Source organism: Trachurus japonicus, chromosome 1, assembly GCF_045865225.1.
Source record: "Trachurus japonicus isolate A0001 chromosome 1, Traja_1.0".
NCBI classification, from domain to species: Eukaryota; Metazoa; Chordata; class Actinopteri; order Carangiformes; family Carangidae; genus Trachurus; species Trachurus japonicus.
Genome location: NC_140907.1, coordinates 6,098,526 through 6,117,363, shown reverse-complemented (window position 1 = coordinate 6,117,363; position 18,838 = coordinate 6,098,526). Strand labels below are relative to the sequence as shown.

Sequence of the window (18,838 nt, the reverse complement as noted above, 5' to 3'; positions counted from 1 at the left end):
GGTGGAACTGAAGACAAAGCCTGACACAGTTGAGCATTTGATTGGCTCCCTTAAAGATGCTCTTCAAATAAACTATAGCTTCAGCTTACAGTTTAAAGATCCCAATTTTGATAACGAACTGTGCAATCTAACAGAGATTTCAGAGCTGCCTGAGCGACCCACTCTTAAAATCATTCCAGTTCTTACTCTTGTGGAGGTGCCCATCCCAGGGTTAACATCAAATGAAGAACTAAGCGACACACACAGCCAGACAGACACAGACATCCTCTCCGACTCCTCTCAGGAAAGGCAACGCCAGTGGCCAGAGGAATTTGATCTGCATATACCAAAATTTTCTGTGGATGTCGAGTACAGGCTGCGTCAAGCAAATCTGCTCCATCTCAAGGATGGATCGCACCTCATTCCGTCAAAGGAGCTCAAACACGACATCCTGGAGAGGCTGGCTGAGACCGTATATGCCTTGAAAGCATATCCAACAAATGCAGAATTTGAAGCTGTTGCCTCAGCTCTGGTGCGAGCACACCCATGTCTCAAAGAGCAAGGATCAGTGTCAGGCTGGAGCGGTTAGAAAAACAGCTTGAAATTTAAGATGGGTAATTACAGAACAAAAATGCGTCAGCTGGGTCACCGTGATGTCACCGTGAACAGCGGGAAACAAGGAAAACACTCTCCTGGTGGAGACCCACCGAACAAGAGCATAAAAAAGCCAAGGAGAGGAGAGGTGAACTATTTACCAGATTACCCAGACGGACAAGATGACTCCAGCCTTGAGGATGCGCGACTGCTCATTGTGGAGGAAATGAAAAAGAAAATCCGAAATGGAGTCCTCATCAAACAAAAAATGGATGTCACATTCGCTCTGCGAAGAAATGAGGTTGTAAAGGAAAAGCCGGAGATCAACGAGATACGTCAACGTTGGCCAGCTCTATTCACTGAACACCAGGTAGGCCTATATATTTTTCTCATATGTTGTATTTTGTGGAACTGCTCTGTTGCATAAAAAGATCACAAACTCATTTGAACATGAACATGTTTTATTTGTATTTTTACGTTTCAGGTGTGTCTGGAGTTCAGCAGGGTGGCTGGCAAGAGCCTGAAAAATGAGTTCTATGAGGCCCTTGACCATCACAGTCCCAGACTCATAGAAATTTTTAAGGCAAAGAGGGGGCTCACAGGGCAGGTGTTGGCTGACCTGATGCGACAAACAAAGGTTAGTTGATTTTAAATCTATATTTATGTCTTAGAAAACAGTCTGAGTTTGAAAGAACACACATGTAAATAAATGTACTGGTAATGCAAGCTATCCTGTTTGCAGGTGCTTTCTTTTCCTTGACATTTAGTAGCCTATATAGCCTAATGGAGTTGACGAAACTAACTCCTCAGTCCTAAGAGTAATTAATTACCATCCATTACATTAGTTTGTCAGGTTTTGCTACTGTAGCTGATCTGTAGATGAGGATGCAAATAACTACCTGATGAGTGAACAGGTGGGGTCCAGTATGTAAATGATTTTGCTGTGTGTTATTGATTATGTGTGTGCACATCGTGTTCAGGGTAACACATGGACCCTATTTTAAGTGTGTGATGTCCTCTCTGCCCTCTCAATCCACCAGGCTTCGGATGTGACAGAAGTCAGATGCTTGGTCCTCAGGGGTCTTCCTGTCATTCTCGGCGATGATCCATCCACCTTCTTCAAGGCCTGCTTTGTAAGCAACTTTGATTTTTCTTTTTCTTTTTTATCTCCTCTCCTCCTTTCCCCCTCCCTTGCTACCCCCATTCTCTACCTCCCCTCCTCTCTCCCTACTATACGTATTATTTTAGGGTGTGCATGTGTTAATAGTTTTTTTTTTTTTAATTGTTTCTGTTGTTTGAAAAAAAACTTATCTGGAAGAGGCAAACTCCAAAATTGTGACCTTTGTTCACTCCAGATCATTTGTGGATGCCTATTGCATCTGTCCTGAGTGATTTTCTGTAGCGGTCACTGCACTGGGCGGTGGGTGGACATTGAACAGGGCAGACATGTGGGCTGTGTACCTATTGAGGCTGTTTGCAGCACTATATGTTGTCATGGTGATGTGACGGTGCCCTATTCTTTCTTTCAGGATGTTAATGATGAGGGAGGTTCGTACAGTGATGTGCCAGTGGGGATCCTTTGCCGTGAACCGGAAAACATCACTCCACACACGCAGTCCCTTCACCACAATGCATTTATCAACACTTTATACAGCTTAAGTCTATATCCTAAAATCACCAGACCCAGCCGCATTACTTCGCATAGTGCCTCACTCATTGATAATATCTTCACTAATCAAATAGATAATGACACAGTGAGCGGACTGTTAGTTTGTGATATCAGTGACCATTTGCCTGTTTTTACAACTTACAACAACAGCCACATGAATAACCAACAGGATAACAAACTACAATATAGAAGGGTTAGGACAGAAGAGTCTATGGTTAAATTAAGAAATGATTTGCTAGCTCAAGACTGGGAACGAATATATAAAGAAAATGACTGCAACAAAGCATATGATGAATTCTTAAAATTTTTTTGTGTATTCTATGATAAAAATTGTCCAATCAAACAATATAGAAAAAAACAAAATCATAAAGATAATCAGTGGATCACAAAGGGACTTCAAAACGCTTGTAAAAAGAAAAATACATTATATAGAGAATTTCTAAAACATCGAACAGCAGAAGCTGAAAACAAATATACAATAGATTGATTTATAAATTGGAGCAATATGGGATCAGGGGGGTTGCCTTGAATTGGGTGGGAAGTTATTTGAGAAACAGGCAGCAATATGTGAAGATGGGAGACTGTTCGTCAGAATGTCTGGATATTGCATGTGGTGTCCCCTAGGGGTCAGTGTTGGGACCCAAACTCTTTGTCCTATATATTAATGACATCTGTAATGTGTCTAGTCTAGTTAAATGTATTTTATTTGCAGATGACGCAAACATTTTTTGTTCTGGTGAAAATTTGCAGCAACTTTTGGATGTCATCACTTCAGAGTTAAGTAAAATTAAAAAATGGTTTGACAAGAATAAATTATCACTAAATCTGAACAAAACAAAAATCATGTTATTTGGAAACTGTAAAATACACAATCAAATACAGGTACAAATAGATGGTGTAAATATTGAAAGAGTAAATGAAAACTAGAAAATTTCCTCTCGGGAAATTTTGAATGGGCCACGGGAGCTACTGCGGGTTGTGCCATCTCTGTCAACATGGGAATCAAACCCACGATCTTAAGGTCAAGACAGAGCTGATCAGACAGACACATGATCATCTTTCTATAAGCACTGATATGGAGGAGCTGTAACCACATTAGGTTACGTGTGTGTGTGTGTGTGTGTGTGTGTGTGTGTGTGTGTGTGTGTGTGTGTGTGTGTGTGTGTGTGTGTGTGTGTGTGTGTGTGTGTGTGTGTGTGTGTGTGTGTGTGTGTGTGTGTGTGTGTGTGTGTGTGTGTGTGTGTGTGTGTGTGTGACTGTAATCACATGAAGCTGGCTCTAGAGTCTGTGTGTGTGACTGACTTGACACATAGTTAGTTAGTAGCTGCATCCTGTGTCAGTCTGATTTAGCTGTGACACTGTGTTTATAAACATTTAAACGAGCGCCAGGTGGATTGTTTATGAAGTTAACGAGCTCTGGCCTGAGGATCAAAGAGGTTACCACGGCGATAGGGGCCCCCCCAGGCTGAGACAGACAGAAACGTGGAGAAAAAGAGCCATTTTCTGCCTCTGCACCGGTCTCACATTTAGGCTTAGGGTGACAAAACGGTAACTCCTATCAGAACAAAACACAGATCACATTGCTCTAAGGATTTCCTGAAAATTTTGGTACGATTTGGTGTTTCTACAGTAAATATTTTGGCGACGCTGGCAGTTTTAAAACATCAGGCCGTTCTGCTCCTCTCAGAAAATATTTGTATTGGACTCAATGAGGAGCAGAGACAGACGTGGCCGCACTTAGAGGCTCAGAGTTTAAATTCTGTAAGTCTCTCTGATATTTTGAGCAGATTAAGAGATCAAGGATGAGCTCGTCTACAACCGTGGCCGAAATTATGTGTGTAGAGTGTAAATTGTGGCCGTTTGGATAGAGAAAAATTCTGGAGTTTTTCTGGCATCTCTCCCACTCTAACCGATGACATCACCCACTCTGACACGAACATTCCGTCCAATACACACCCATTATAATCTCATAATTTCTCCAAAAATGATCATGGTCATTGATCATGGATTGATCAAAAACTATATGACCTATCAAAACGTGGAGTGATACGCCAATACACAAGACTTGTGTCTACTGTTTAAAGTTTAAATGGAGTCTCTTGGTGAAAGTATGCCTGAGCAGTAGACGTTTGTTAAACTCCAATGATTGGTCTTTTTCGCTCTTTTTTTTTCGCCCGTCCCATAGACTTCAATGCAAAATTTTGAGCAGTTTGAGTGTGTGTGGCTGGCTGCGTTGTGTTTCACTGCTGTCTCCCAAGCAGCTAGCCTATTAGCGCTACCTGGAGCAACAACAACAGTCGCTGCGCGAGTCAGACGTTACGCACGTGAGACACACACCGACCGACCGCGCACATGCATAGACTCAAGCGCACATGTCGCGGACATCGTCAAACTTCTCACACTGTTAAAAAAAAAAACGACTGTTGTGTTGTGTGACGGCAGATACAGAACCAGGTAGGCCTATTTATTTAAAGTTAGAGAGGGACAAAGAGCGAGGTGAGCCGAGGGAGGGAGGTAGGGGTGTGTGTGTGTGTGTGTGTGTGTGTGTTGACTTATGCATAGTGAAATAAAGAGCTACTGTGGTATTATCATACAGTGAGCAGGGCCGTTGCTAGGAATTCTGGGCCCCCTGAAAGAATACTAAAGTCGGCCCCTGACTTTTCCACTTTTTTTAAACTACGTATTATCATTGATTTTTTATTTAGCCTACTTTGTTTTGATGCTAATGCAGCATTACTATGAGTATTAGTCAAGGTCTTATGCAGAAAAATTCAGTCGTACAAAGATTAGACCACTGGGTTTTTTTTGTGGGCCCTAGTACTGGGCGCTGGGCCCCTAGAATTATCATCCCCTTTCTCCCCTGTACAACGGTCCCGACAGTGTGAGTTTGATATCATGATATGTCTTACAATACTGCAGTGAATATCATAGGCTTGTTATTGAGGTATTGTAATACGAGGGATGTAACGATATGAAAATCTCATCCCTAGTACAGCACAAAGAGCAGAAAAATAGTGGGATGATACAGTTTCTCTACAGTAAAATTAAACGTGAGTGAAGAAATAGAGCATTTTCTAAATAAATATTTTATGTGGTGGTACCGTTCCGTTCAAAATCAAGACAAATTACAGTACAAATACCACAATTGTAGGCTACACTTGCAAAATGGTGGCGGATAAAAACATTGACTGGCAGGTAAAATTTAGAATCCCCCCCCCCCCCATCATTCATGTGGCAGTCACTTTACCTTGGACCATGTGGGAAAGTGGGTAAAACCCATTTTTCCATTTGCGTTTATTGTGAAGTTGGTCTTAAATTTCATTTCAAGTGGCATTAAAAAAGTCTTAAAAAGTCTTAAATTTAACTTTACTTAAGCTGCAGGAACCCTGTGGATGTTGAGAGCCTGCCCCAAGCCATGTACATTGTCTTCAGTTTGACCTATGCACTTCATCTCAACTACCCAAAGTACATGAAGAACACTTTTGATTTTTTTCAACAGGTACTTCTGAGCTTAGGTAAGACAGATCTGAAACCTAAACTTCAAACACTCAAGAATCAGCTTGTAATGTAAGATCCAGAATCCCCTCTTCCCAAGTCAAATGTGAGGTTTTTGTTGTTGATGTTGTTGTTTTTATAAATTAGCAGAAAAGAAAAAAGACAGTAATAATATTCTTCAACATTTGTTAGTTGCAACTTTTGAAGGGAAGGGAAGAGAAGAGAGAGGGTAAGGAGAGAAGGACAGATTTTAAAAAAAAAATGTTATATTAGGGTTAGAGAAAGCATGGGGGGTTGTGAGGAGGGGTGAGTGTGGACTCCAAGTGGGTATCTACTGTCATTTTTATTTAGGTATCTGCTCTGTTATTTTTTTCACCCTCCCGTTCTCTCTTTTTTCATTCTCACACACTTTTTTGTTTTTCCATGGATATTTGTTATTTGTAAATGTAAAGATGCCAGTGTTCAGCAGGGCTGAGTTTTATCTTGCCAATTCGTCAGCCAAATTTGAAAAGGCGATTTGAATTTGAAAGTACAGTATTGTAATAATTGGAGGTACTGTAAAGAGGAAGAGAGCTGTATTGTACTAGTTTGTGAGGCAGATTTTTTTTCTGTTCATGCCATCACTGAGGAATCTACAGCTTTGGCCAGGTCATGGCTTTGTTTTTGAAAAAAAGATATGCTGAATTAAAAAAATTGTATCAATGTAATGTTGCAGTTTTATTTATGTATTTTACATGGCTCTATTGATTGAAAGACATATTTTGAGTTTCAGGGACTAAAACATTTAAGTTTGGTCAATTAGAATACACAATTTAGTTGAATTGGTAATTGAGTAATGTTTACTAAACAAACTGAGTTAAATAAATGGGTGGGGAATGATTGTTTAAACTAAGTATCTTAAGTTACTGTAACTTGGTTATTAGTACATTCAACTTAAATGTTCTATTCCATTCCATTACGAGCTTCAAGTACATTGAACGTAGTCCAGTTCACTTACTCAACTAATGCTTCATTACTTAAAAAATTTAAAGGCGAGTTACCTTGATTTTTTTTAAGTAGAGTCTACTTATCTGGGTTTACAGTGCACTGGGACCACTTTGATAAGGACGGAGACAGAAACCCCAGCTCAATGTTTCTCACACCAGTGAAGGCCACAGAGATTACACACCTGGTCAACAAGTGCGTAGCAAAAACATCTACTGATATTAACGACTTTGACATGAGGTTAATCAAAAAACTTTTACCAGGTACACTGTAAACCCAGATTTTTTTCTAATTAAACTTTCTGAGTGATCATGACTTATTCTTTTATGTTTTTGAAAAATCTGCTATCATTACTAAAAAAACATTAGTCTTTTGTACTATTTAGCTGAAATATTCATTGCACTAATCATGTTTAGTAGAGATAACTTGGTATGTTTAAGTTTCATAAAAAAGGGGAGGGGCCTAATTCAAACACCTGCCTGGTCACATGACTAGGCCAGCGTAACGGCAAAGATAATCGGTCCTTGGTAACTGACGGTGAGTCTACGGGGCTCTACACCTGGCAGGAGGAGCACAGGCATGGCAGCAGACGGTACCCTGACCAGGATGCTTCTTACTCCAAGTGGAACGGTTAGTATGTAAAATAACTACTGTAGCCTAGTTATCTTTGTGGGAACTTGGATATAACTTGTTTGCGTAGCTTTTTTCTGTGTAGGCTAATGTTACTGTTTGAACCTGTGTATGGTGTTAATGCATGCTCATGTTAGCTTAGTGTTAACAGTCTGAGGAGGCTCACATAGTGGCGTGCGCGACTTATTTCCGTCAATTTACACGGTAGGAAAGCGGTTGAACCGCTGTCGGGGCAGAGAGGTGTAGCAGGGCTGCTGCTGTGGAGGTGTTTATGTTGTGGACACCGCGAGCTGCGCGCAGCCATTGATCCACTCGGCCACTGCCGCTCTCTTTTCTTCTCTCACTCACTCTCTCACACACCTTGTTTACATGCCGGTCTCCCCTATAACACAGACGTCGGTTCGGTTCTATTACTTTATTGTATTTAACAGCGACATTGCTGAGCTGAGTTGTTGAGCTAAATGTTTTCTTGTTTTCTATTTTTACAGATCCTTATGCTGTGACGATGCTGTGGAAATGTAAGTATTATGAGTTTGTGTGGAAAAAAGTGGTTACCTCCTTGAGTTATTTCTATCCAAGAGAGGGAATGTTGGACAGTTTCTTTCTGAACAGATTTCACATCAGACCAGTGCTTGTCATACACATTATGTAGGCTACTTGGCTACTCATATCTGCTTCTTTATAAATTGTGTTATTCAATCCAATCATGCTTGGTTGGTTAAGCTTATCATTAGGCCTATTTGTTTTTCATATTAGATACCTAACCTATGTTATTGTGTTTAATCCCTCAAAGATTACACAGCCAACTGCGATCCGGACACAGGTGCTCAGAGGGCTTCCTATCAACCTTTAGGACAACCCCACAAACTTCTTCAAAGCAGGCATTGTAAGTAAGCTCTTGCTTTCTTATCATTTTTACCATTATTTATTTTTCACGACACTCTTATATTGATTAAAGTTGTTTTTTAAACGAGTAATGTAATGATTGTGCTCTTCTTTTATTCTTTTATTAAGGACACTGATGATGATGATTCCTTCCGTGACCTTGATGTCGGGATACTTGTCATTGAGTGTGCTGGGCTCACATCTTTCCGGCATCTCAGTCCAACCTCGTTGAAAATCATCATTGGGGGAAAGTCGTGAAAAGACAACATTCATGATCTGCCAAAAGCAATGTGCTTTCTGTTTGGACTCACATATGCACTCCATCTTAACTACCCCAAGACTATGAGGCTCACATTTCAGTTCATCAAAGAGGTATTGCTCTCATTGGGCCACACTGACCTAAAGCCGAAGCTACAGACTCTGAAAAATCAACTTGCAATGTAAAGGGATGTCAAGTCTATCGTAAGAAGCTGTTGACTGCATTTTGTTATTGCCAAAACAAGTTTAATAAAACATGTAGACAAGAATGTACTTTTGTGGTTTTGCTTTTATTTTCTTAAATAATTTAATCTGTATAGTTTTTTTTTATTAAACAGATTTTATTTTACTCTTAAGATAGTGGAGTAATTGGGCAAAGGAATTGTTATGGTAAAACAACTTGGAGGTTAGTGTATTCAGCTTAAAGTGGATATATGTATGTACTATGCACTAGTCTCTCCACACCCTCTCCACACCTACAGTACTGTGCAGAGGTGTGGGGACACACATACAAAGGCTCCACCCATCCATTGTTAATACTCCAAAAAAGAGCTCTGAGGATCCTACATTATGCCAATTATAGGGCACACACAAATCAGTTATTTATTAAATCTAATATTCTCAAACTATATGATTTAATAAACTATCGCACCATGCAAATGATGTACAAAGCTGCCAGCAACAGCCTCCCCCTCAACCTGCAAAAGCTATTCATGAACAGAGAAGGGAGACACAATCTTAGAGGGGAAAACATCTTTAAGCTGAGGAGGGTACGAACCACACTAAGATCCTTTTCCTTATCGGTCGCAGGCATCAAACTATGGAATGTGCTAGAGGATGAAGTAAAAAAATTACCAACATTTAACGTCTTCAAGAAAAAGTATGTAAACTCAACGATTGACCGGTACAGAATGACACATGAGAGCTGATAAAGGTCAGAGAGGCTAACGGCAGACACAGTATCGAGACTACAAGGGGTAAAAACAAAAAGCACTGTGTTCCCAAAACAATGTGATGAACCAGAGAAACTTGTGTGGCCAGAGGCCAATGTCAGTTTGTACGTAGTATGTTATTATAGTACGTAGTATGTTATTATAATGAGTATCAACAGGGTGATGATAAATTGGGGCACAAATGCAACTGTGATTTAATTGTGAGAAATCAGTCAAGTGAAGAACTCAACTAACTGCTAATCGACACACCAACGCCAATCAACTGGTCCACGATGGAGTTGCTGAGCTGGTCACTGAATGCGATTGAGTGTTCTCAACAAGGCGTGCGGCCTCTGGTGAGCCAAGATGCCCGGACGGAACCTTCATGTCCGGCTACATGCTGGATGGATGGGAGAAGTGGAGAGTCCTTTGCCTTGCCCCACTGGATGTGGAGGATGTCGAGGACGTGTACATCTTCACGTTCATGACAATTGGAATGATCGCCCTGGGTTTTGGCGCCTACATGCAGTATCGTAAGATGAGAAAGATCGCCACCGAGCAGACCGACGCGAGGGAGGATAACGCAACAACTCGGAGTGCTGTGGTCGGGATACGGTCCGACATATCCGCAATCCGAGAGTATGTGTCACTGATGCGAGCTGACATAGCCAAAACTCGGGAGGAAATCGAGAGAAATGGCGACGAAAACCGCAGAGAATGAGTAAAAAGAAGAAAGGGCTCCTACACCATCCCACCATCCCAACTAATAATCAGTACACTGGACTTTTGCTCTCTGTCAATTGGACCACACCAGACTTTGCTCTCTGTCAATTGGACCATCTTGTGACTTTGTGACTTTTGTGACATGCCTGGCAACAAGAAGAGACTGTTGTTCGCTCATGACGGTTGGACACATGTGCAGACACACACGTAATCCTTATGCTCTATCTAGAGCTGGACTTCAATTTCTTCAACTCTACATACTGCCTAATGCTGCAACACATTATGTCAAAATGTCAAATGTTGAAAAAAAAAAAAAAAAAATTGAGAAATGTCATGTTAAAAAAAACAAACAAAACAAAACAAAAAATGTCATGTCAAATTGTTAAATTTTGAAAATACTGGAAGAATGTTATGTCAAAAATGTAACATGCAGAAAAAATTAATATGTGAGTATTGGGGGCGGGACTAGATAAGCTTTTGCTTCTCCCGCTTTCCCTTTCGGTCATGTGTATTGTATTAATTGGATTGAGATGATGTGTGATGATGATGACTAATTGACATGCCCGAAATGAACCAAATAAATAAATATATGTAAAGCAATTGCTATTAGTAATGTTTTTAAGTTTAATCATCTTGGAGGTTAGTGCACTTAACTTTAAGTTTTCAGTTGAATAAAGGAGCAAAGCAATTGATATTACTAATGATTTTAAGTTAAACAAACTTGGTATTAAGTGTATTGAACTCAAAATAACAATGCCATCCACTCATTTTTTTAAGTTAAATTCACTCAAGTTTTCATCAAACATTACTCAATTTTTTTAGGGTAACCAGTTTCCTCAAATTTTTTAAGTACGCTCAACTTATCCGGGTTAACAGTGTATCATTACACCACTAACATACATTTTCAATCTGTCGTTTCAAACTGGGACATTTCCCACCAAAATGAAAGTTGCCAAAGTTGTGCCACTGTTTAAAAATGGGGACACACACGAGTTTACCAACTACAGACCAATCTCAATACTGCCACAACTGTCAAAAATCTTAGAGAAGCTTTTCAACAGTAGACTAGACAATTTCATCAACAAAAACAAACTGCTATATGACAGCCAATATGGATTCAGAAGGAACCACTCGACTGCCTTAGCTTTAACTGAGTCTGTGGAAATCATCACTGACGCCATTGACCGGAAACTACATTCAATAGGTATATTCATAGACCTGAAAAAAGCATTTGACACCATTAACCATGATATTTTAATAGCTAAACTGGAGAGATATGGCATTAGAGGCGTAGTTCTGGAATGGGTAAAGAGCTACCTACACAAGAGATCCCAATATGTTAAAATAGGTGATAACACATCAACTTGCTTGGACTTAATCTGTGGGGTCCCACAGGGGTCAGTTCTGGGTCCAAAGCTGTTTATACTATATATAAATGATATATGCAAGGTGTCTAATATTTTGAAATTAATATTATTCGCGGATGATACAAATATCTTCTGTTCTGGTGGTGACTTGAGCCAACTTGTGGAAACAGCAAATCTGGAAATGGCCAAGCTTCATGTGTGGTTTAATATAAACAAATTATCACTAAATCTAGGGAAAACTAAATACATGCTATACGGGAAAAAAGGTTGTAATAAGAGTATTAATATTCAAGTAAACGGAGTGAATATTGAAAGGGTCAGTGAGAAAGTACTGGGAGTGATTATTGATGACATGTTAAGTTGGAAACCACACATAAGGCACTTAAAAAGCAAATTGGCCAGGTGTGTGTCCATACTCTGGAAAGCACAAAAAATAATAAATCAAAAAGCACTTAATCTGCTGTATTGCGCACTAGTCTCTCCACACCTGCAATACTGTGCAGAGGTGTGGGGTCACACATATAAAGGTTCCACATATCCCTTGTTAATACTCTAGAAAAGAGCTTTGAGAATCTTGCATTATGCCAACTATAGGGCACACACAAATCAGTTATTTGTCCAATCAAGAATACTCAAACTATATGACCTAATAAACTACCGCACAGTGCAAATGATGTACAAGGCCACGAGTAAAAGCCTCCCAAGCAATCTGCAAATACTTTTTCAAGACAGAGAGGAGAGATACAATCTTGGAGGGAGCAAGACTTTCAGGCAAAGAAAGGTTCGAACTACATTAAAATCCTTTTCCTTATCGATCACAGGTGTCAAACAATGGAATGCATTAGAAGATGAAGTCAAAAAATCTGAAACACTGAGTGTCTTCAGAACAACGGTACAGAATAACACATGAGGGCTGATAAAGGTCAGAGACACGAAGCAGCAGACACTGTGCTGAGACGGCATGGGAGCATAACAATAACATTCTGAATGACACACTGTACCCAAACAATACGTTCAACCAGAGAAACTTGTATGTCAAAGGTCTAAGTCAGGCTGTGTATAGCAGGATGTTGTTTTAAAGTTTATCAACAAGGTGGAGATAAATTAGGGTACTAATGCATGTTGTGACATTACTGTGAGAGATCAGAGTACTGAAGAATTCAACTGAGTCCTGTAAATCGACAAGCTAAGATCAATCAACTGGTCCACGATGGATTTGCTGAGCTGGTCACTGAATGCCATTGACAGAGTGTTCTCAACAAGGCGTGCAGGTTCTGGTGAACCCAAATGCCCGGACGGGACCTTCATCTCCGGCTACATTCTGGATGGATGGGAAAAGTGGAGAGTCCTCTGCCTTGCCGCACTGGATGTGGAGGATGTCGAGGACGTGTACATATTCACGTTCATGACAATTGGAATGTTCACCCTGGGATGCGGAATTTTCATGCAATATCGGAAAATGAGGAAGATCGCCACTGAGCAGAGCAATGCGAGGGCGGACAACGCCACCACTCGAAGTGCTGTGGTCGGGATGCACTCCGACATCTCAGCAATCCGTGAATTCGTGTCAATAATGCAAGCTGACATGGCCAAAATTCGGGAGGATATGGCCAAGTTAAACGCGGCGAAGGCTGCAGAGGAGATGGATGAATAAAAGAAATATGGCAAAAAAGGGCTCTCACACCATCCCAACAAATAATAACTACACTGGACTTTGCTCTCTGTCGATTGGACCATTCTATGACTTTGTGACATGCCTGGCTACAAGATGAGACTGTTGTTCACTCATGATGGACAAATATGGACACATGTGCAAACACACACGTAATCTGTATGTACTGTCTAGAGCTAGACTGCAGCTCTGTGTACTACCTACTGCTGTAACATGTTATGTCAAAATGTCATAAGTAAAAGAATGTTATATCAAAATGTAAAAAAGAAAAAACACGAAAATATTATGATATGATCTGTATACTACCTACTGCTGTAACATGTTATGTCAAATGTCATAAGTAAAAGAATGTTATATCAAAATGTAAAAAAGAAAAAAAGAAAAGAAAAAGATTATGATATGATCTGATTATGAAAAGATTTTATTTTGTGGGTAATGGGGGCGGGACTAGATAAGCTTTTGCTTCTCCCGCTTTCCCTTTCGGCCATGTGTATTGTATTATTTGAACTAAGATGAAGTGTGATGATGATGATTTAAATTGACATGCCCGAAATAAACAAATTGATTGATTGATTGATTGAGTTGATGCGTCTCTGATGAACCTGCTGCCGCGTTCAGTCCGAAAACATAACTCGATCAGGTCAGGTTGTGTCTCGGGCTTCGCTCTCTCCCTCTTTTTTTTGGCCATCGGATTCGGACCAAGTCGGGTCCAGGCTTCAGCACTGTGCCGCTGTTGGTGGGGGAGGGGGGGGTGGGGGGGTCGCGGATCGACAACTCCCCGTCCTACTGTGCTGCGCTGTGATCACAGGCTTGAGCAGCCGTCCAATCGACACGCGGATAAGCATCACGCACACCAATCAGAGAGCCTATTCATGAGTGCCAAAGCTTGCTTTAAATTTTTTTTTTTTTTTTTTTCCAAATCGCTCGATTTTGGCGTGAGAATTGTTTGAGTGGCGTGAGAGCGTGAGACAGGACCTAAAAGCGTGTGACACACGCCAGATGCGTGAGAGTTGGCAACCCTGGAAAAACAAAGTCCGACATCACTTTCTATAACTAAGAAATAGGCTAAGTGAATCAAGGGATGATAAGTTCCTAACTCTGGGCAGGAAAGTGCTAGACTCGTGAAACCAACGTGTGTGGATAGCTGAGGACCTAAGCTTTCCAACGATACCGAGTCCGACCCAACTTTCTCAAGATAAGGGGGCGTGGCCTCGAAAAGAAGGGCGAAATCGGCTGTATCTCAAGAACGGTAAGTCGGATAAATACGAGCCACACACCATCGTGTTCAGCGTGGTCGAATTATGGGGGAAAGCCGTCGGGTCCGACAGTGTCCGACCTTCCCTCGGCGAGTTATGGCCGAAAACGCACCTAGGCGGGCCAAAGTGGGCCAAAATTGGCCTCCACATGCTCCCAGGCTCATATCTCTGGCTAGGAATGTGCTAGAGACGTGGGGAAAAGCTCTACGGAAAGCTACGGACCTCAGCTATCCAGAAAATCAAAGTCCGACGTCACTTTCTATATTTCCGCTAGTTGTTTTTTGCAGTTGAGTGAAAAGAGGGAAGTATTTGGACTCTTTGGCTGTGCCCCATTTTTTTTTTTGGGCACAGGTGGCGCCACTGAGTGTCCAGCATGCAGCAGACGATCCAGCAAGAACTTTGGACTGGTTAAGGTTAGTAAAAATGACATGTCCAGGTGTAAGTAAGAAATAGGCTAAGTGAATCAAGGGATGATAAGTTCCTAACTCTGGGCAGGAAAGTGCTAGACTCGTGAAACCAACGTGTGTGGATAGCTGAGGACCTAAGCTTTCCAACGATACCGAGTCCGACCCAACTTCCTCAAGATAAGGGGGCGTGGCCTCGAAAAGAAAGGCGAAATTGGCTGTATCTCAAGAACGGTGAGTCAGAAAAATACGAGCCACACACCATCGTGTTCAGCGTGGTCGAATTATCGGGGAAAGCCGTCGGGTCCGACAGTGTCCGACCTTCCCTCGGCGAGTTATGGCCGAAAACGCACCTAGGCGGGCCAAAGTGGGCCAAAATTGGCCTCCACATGCTCCCAGGCTCATATCTCTGGCTAGGAATGTGCTAGAGACGTGGGGAAAAGTTCTACGGAAAGCTACGGACCTCAGCTATCCAGAAAAACAAAGTCCGACGTCACTTTCTTTATTTCCGCTAGTAGTTTTTTGAAGTTGAGTGAAAAGAGGGAAGTATTTGGACTCTTTGGCTGTGCCCCATTTTTTTTTTTGGGCACAGGTGGCGCCACTGAGTGTCCAGCATGCAGCAGACGATCCAGCAAGAACTTTGGACTGGTTAAGGTTAGTAAAAATGACATGTCCAGGTGTAAGTAAGAAATAGGCTAAGTGAATCAAGGGATGATAAGTTCCTAACTCTGGGCAGGAAAGTGCTAGACTCGTGAAACCAACGTGTGTGGATAGCTGAGGACCTAAGCTTTCCAACGATACCGAGTCCGACCCAACTTTCTCAAGATAAGGGGGCGTGGCCTCGAAAAGAAGGGCGAAATCGGCTGTATCTCAAGAACGGTAAGTCAGAAAAATACGAGCCACACACCATCGTGTTCAGCGTGGTCGAATTATGGGGGAAAGCCGTCGGGTCCGACAGTGTCCGACCTTCCCTCGGCGAGTTATGGCCGAAAACGCACCTAGGCGGGCCAAAGTGGGCCAAAATTGGCCTCCACATGCTCCCAGGCTCATATCTCTGGCTAGGAATGTGCTAGAGACGTGGGGAAAGTTCTACGGAAAGCTACGGACCTCAGCTATCCAGAAAAACAAAGTCCGACGTCACTTTCTATATTTCCGCTAGTAGTTTTTTGCAGTTGAGTGAAAAGAGGGAAGTATTTGGACTCTTTGGCTGTGCCCCATTTTTTTTTTTGGGCACAGGGGGGCGCCACTGAGTGTCCAGCATGCAGCAGACGATCCAGCAAGAACTTTGGACTGGTTAAGGTTAGTAAAAATGACATGTCCAGGTGTAAGTAAGAAATAGGCTAAGTGAATCAAGGGATGATAAGTTCCTAACTCTGGGCAGGAAAGTGCTAGACTCGTGAAACCAACGTGTGTGGATAGCTGAGGACCTAAGCTTTCCAACGATACCGAGTCCGACCCAACTTTCTCAAGATAAGGGGGCGTGGCCTCGAAAAGAAGGGCGAAATCGGCTGTATCTCAAGAACGGTAAGTCAGAAAAATACGAGCCACACACCATCGTGTTCAGCGTGGTCGAATTATGGGGAAAGGCCGTCGGGTCCGACAGTGTCCGACCTTCCCTCGGCGAGTTATGGCCGAAAACGCACCTAGGCGGGCCAAAGTGGGCCAAAATTGGCCTCCACATGCTCCCAGGCTCATATCTCTGGCTAGGAATGTGCTAGAGACGTGGGGAAAAGTTCTACGGAAAGCTACGGACCTCAGCTATCCAGAAAAACAAAGTCCGACGTCACTTTCTATATTTCCGCTAGTAGTTTTTTGCAGTTGAGTGAAAAGAGGGAAGTATTTGGACTCTTTGGCTGTGCCCCATTTTTTTTTTTGGGCACAGGTGGCGCCACTGAGTGTCCAGCATGCAGCAGACGATCCAGCAAGAACTTTGGACTGGTTAAGGTTAGTAAAAATGACATGTCCAGGTGTAAGTAAGAAATAGGCTAAGTGAATCAAGGGATGATAAGTTCCTAACTCTGGGCAGGAAAGTGCTAGACTCGTGAAACCAACGTGTGTGGATAGCTGAGGACCTAAGCTTTCCAACGATACCGAGTCCGACCCAACTTTCTCAAGATAAGGGGGCGTGGCCTCGAAAAGAAGGGCGAAATCGGCTGTATCTCAAGAACGGTAAGTCAGAAAAATACGAGCCACACACCATCGTGTTCAGCGTGGTCGAATTATGGGGGAAAGCCGTCGGGTCCGACAGTGTCCGACCTTCCCTCGGCGAGTTATGGCCGAAAACGCACCTAGGCGGGCCAAAGTGGGCCAAAATTGGCCTCCACATGCTCCCAGGCTCATATCTCTGGCTAGGAATGTGCTAGAGACGTGGGGAAAAGTTCTACGGAAAGCTACGGACCTCAGCTATCCAGAAAAACAAAGTCCGACGTCACTTTCTATATTTCCGCTAGTAGTTTTTTGCAGTTGAGTGAAAAGAGGGAAGTATTTGGACTCTTTGGCTGTGCCCCATTTTTTTTTTTGGGCACAGGTGGCGCCACTGAGTGTCCAGCATGCAGCAGACGATCCAGCAAGAACTTTGGACTGGTTAAGGTTAGTAAAAATGACATGTCCAGGTGTAAGCAAGAAATAGGCTAAGTGAATCAAGGGATGATAAGTTCCTAACTCTGGGCAGGAAAGTGCTAGACTCGTGAAACCAACGTGTGTGGATAGCTGAGGACCTAAGCTTTCCAACGATACCGAGTCCGACCCAACTTTCTCAAGATAAGGGGGCGTGGCCTCGAAAAGAAGGGCGAAATCGGCTGTATCTCAAGAACGGTAAGTCAGAAAAATACGAGCCACACACCATCGTGTTCAGCGTGGTCGAATTATGGGGGAAAGCCGTCGGGTCCGACAGTGTCCGACCTTCCCTCGGCGAGTTATGGCCGAAAACGCACCTAGGCGGGCCAAAGTGGGCCAAAATTGGCCTCCACATGCTCCCAGGCTCATATCTCTGGCTAGGAATGTGCTAGAGACGTGGGGAAAAGTTCTACGGAAAGCTACGGACCTCAGCTATCCAGAAAAACAAAGTCCGACGTCACTTTCTATATTTCCGCTAGTAGTTTTTTGCAGTTGAGTGAAAAGAGGGAAGTATTTGGACTCTTTGGCTGTGCCCCATTTTTTTTTTTGGGCACAGGTGGCGCCACTGAGTGTCCAGCATGCAGCAGACGATCCAGCAAGAACTTTGGACTGGTTAAGGTTAGTAAAAATGACATGTCCAGGTGTAAGTAAGAAATAGGCTAAGTGAATCAAGGGATGATAAGTTCCTAACTCTGGGCAGGAAAGTGCTAGACTCGTGAAACCAACGTGTGTGGATAGCTGAGGACCTAAGCTTTCCAACGATACCGAGTCCGACCCAACTTTCTCAAGATAAGGGGGCGTGGCCTCGAAAAGAAGGGCGAAATCGGCTGTATCTCAAGAACGGTAAGTCAGAAAAATACGAGCCACACACCATCGTGTTCAGCGTGGTCGAATTATGGGGGAAAGCCGTCGGGTCCGACAGTGTCCGACCTTCCCTCGGCGAGTTATGGCCGAAAACGCACCTAGGCGGGCCAAAGTGGGCCAAAATTGGCCTCCACATGCTCCCAGGCTCATATCTCTGGCTAGGAATGTGCTAGAGACGTGGGGAAAAGTTCTACGGAAAGCTACGGACCTCAGCTATCCAGAAAAACAAAGTCCGACGTCACTTTCTATATTTCCGCTAGTAGTTTTTTGCAGTTGAGTGAAAAGAGGGAAGTATTTGGACTCTTTGGCTGTGCCCCATTTTTTTTTTTGGGCACAGGTGGCGCCACTGAGTGTCCAGCATGCAGCAGACGATCCAGCAAGAACTTTGGACTGGTTAAGGTTAGTAAAAATGACATGTCCAGGTGTAAGCAAGAAATAGGCTAAGTGAATCAAGGGATGATAAGTTCCTAACTCTGGGCAGGAAAGTGCTAGACTCGTGAAACCAACGTG

The 18,838-nt window shown here is 42.7% G+C and overlaps 1 pseudogene across 1 annotated transcript; it reads left to right on the top strand.

The window, feature by feature from the left end:
• Positions 1 to 573: 573 nt before the first annotated feature.
• On the top strand, positions 574 to 8,725 carry LOC146991304 (uncharacterized; annotated as a pseudogene). Its single transcript, XR_015036923.1, has 4 exons — positions 574 to 943; positions 1,058 to 1,210; positions 1,614 to 1,706; positions 8,366 to 8,725. The product of XR_015036923.1 is annotated as an uncharacterized LOC146991304 (transcript).
• Positions 8,726 to 18,838: the final 10,113 nt, after the last annotated feature.